At 34.5% G+C, this 2,307-nt stretch overlaps 1 long non-coding RNA gene across 1 annotated transcript; it reads right to left on the reverse strand.

Moving 5' to 3' along the window:
• Positions 1–604: 604 nt before the first annotated feature.
• On the reverse strand, positions 605–1,341 carry LOC112342923. The gene is made up of 2 exons (XR_002991107.1): positions 1,228–1,341; positions 605–1,174 (listed from the first exon to the last, which is right to left on the reverse strand). It is a non-coding gene; the product is annotated as an uncharacterized LOC112342923 (long non-coding RNA).
• Between the last annotated feature and the right edge of the window lie 966 nt (positions 1,342–2,307).

Raw genomic sequence — 2,307 nt, forward strand, 5'->3', positions numbered from 1 at the left:
AACACTGCCAAGTAAAATCAATCACTAACTTTTCCTTTAGCAAGACTAGTATACCCAATGCAAAGCTCAACCCTTACTCGATAATCTTGTCTAGAATGTAACCTATAGCATGTAAAGTGATCACTACTACACCCCCTTTTAACACACTTATGAGTGATTACAAATGTATAGGGTAAAATATGTTATTATACCTTCTAACATATGTTATACATTTAGATTAATCAAGTATAAATATATTTAAAAATTTAAAAATTTCTTAAACAGCTATCTTCTGGATATTTATAAATTATAAAAATGTTTACAGTTATAAACTTTCTTAAGCACCCATTCTTGCCATAAATAATCATATTACCTTACTGTGCTGGGTTGAGTGATGGGCTCTCCTATCATATATGTGATGATAGGAGAGTGGCAATTCTTTACTGTCCTGCTTGTACTGTAGGATGTGGTGATGAAATTGTGAGAAAGAATGAAGGGAAGATTTTTCTTCATTTCATTCATTAGAACTCTTGATTTCTCTTGTCTAAACTTTGCATAGAAAACTCTACTCTAAACTTTATATGAAAACAAACACATGAGTTACTACATTGTAAGGAAATGAGTGGAACTTAAGGGCTTCGTGTCTTTATTATGTTAAATTGTTTATGAACTTATAGCAATGATGTTGGTGTAGGAGCTGGGCCTGGTGCTGATGCTGGTGATTCTGGTGCCAATGCTGGAGGTGTTGGTACTGGTAGTCACGATAGGGATGGTGTTGGTGAAAGTGAAGGTGTTGGTGTTGGTGATAGTGGTGGTGGTTGTGTTCTAGGTGGAGTTCTTGGTCGTGGTGGTAGAGGCATTCTTGGTCGTGGTGGGGGTGGTCTTCTAGGTGGTGGTGGTGGTGGAGGACTTGGTGGTGGTGGAGGTGAACAAGCATTTGGAGTAAAATAATAGGGTCCACAAGTGAACTTATTATTTCCATTATTGATGCATGTTCTTAAGGATTGGCCACTTGATCCACCATTTATGTCTGTTAAGAAAGAACACCCTCGGGGTGCTCTACTCGTATCGACACTCACTCGGCAACTCTCAATATCTGTTCCAGTCTTCACTAATTTAAAGATATTAAAGTATCCTCTATTATTTGTAAATGATGAATCACTGTCTCTTGGACAAACCAGGTTTACCTTGGCATCTGAAAGATTTAACAAGATTAGAAAAATACAGAAGATAGATCAATTTTCTTACTGAAAATGCCACTCTGAGAAAGTGATCCACAATTAGTACAATAAATATAGCCTTCTACTTTGATACTTGTAGTGGCAGCACAAAAATTTTCATTTTTCAGAATGACTGCAAGTAATAAAATTAAATAGAGAAATGTTTTGTTTTCCATACTTACATGGTAATGTGAGGTAAAAGAATGCCCTTTTATAATCTGCACTGCATTAAGTCAAACATCTAAGGTACAACTAATCAAGACTTTTTTCAAATCCAAATATTCTTATTTATGTGATCTCATATTTCCTACTTTTGCTATGCCAATGATCTTAAACTTGGAATAATAATAATAATAATACTCAAGAATCTTTGTATATTTTTCAAAATCTAAACTTTGCATCTAATATTGGTTCAAATAAATTAGATTAAAATGGTGTTTAACACCTAGATTAAGAAAGAATATTCTCAAAATTGAGTGCTTAACTGCTACATGGAGGAAAACACACCTTAGTCGTTAATGCAAATCAGACTTTACTGCATACAAGTATCTAGGTATCTGGATAGGTGGTACATGTGTTAACATAAAGCATCCCACCTAGATCTCTATGATGTTCGGTGTGCCCCAAGTTTCCTAAGGTAAAAGTCTTGGTGCAGCTGTAAATCTCTTTTTAACCTTTAACCTTTATACTTTGAAATTATGGTCTAAAAGAATATTCTCAGAATAACCTTTAATTTTGTGTCAAATGAAATAATATATTAAAGAAGATAGCTCACCTTGGTGCAACATGGCTGCCAAGCAATGGTTTCTTCATTCACCCACACTTTCTTGCAACGCTCAAGATATAAGGTGCCTCTAGCAGCCAGATCATCATTGTGTCCTTGAATGTTATTTATGGAAATAGTGTGGATTTCCACACTATAGATGCTACAATTGATCAAGTTTGGTCAACACCTCTTAGTCTAGTTATTTTCAACAGTTATATCTTCTTTCTATAAAAGCATAGATACCAGTGACAAATTTATTATTATTGAGTTTAATTTTATGGTTGTGGAGAATCTCCAAGAAGAAAAAGATTTCTGTCTTCATCACTTTTGAAGGGGTTAATA

The sequence above is a fragment of the Selaginella moellendorffii genome, unplaced genomic scaffold (genome assembly GCF_000143415.4).
Source record: "Selaginella moellendorffii unplaced genomic scaffold, v1.0 SELMOscaffold_123, whole genome shotgun sequence".
NCBI classification, from domain to species: Eukaryota; Viridiplantae; Streptophyta; class Lycopodiopsida; order Selaginellales; family Selaginellaceae; genus Selaginella; species Selaginella moellendorffii.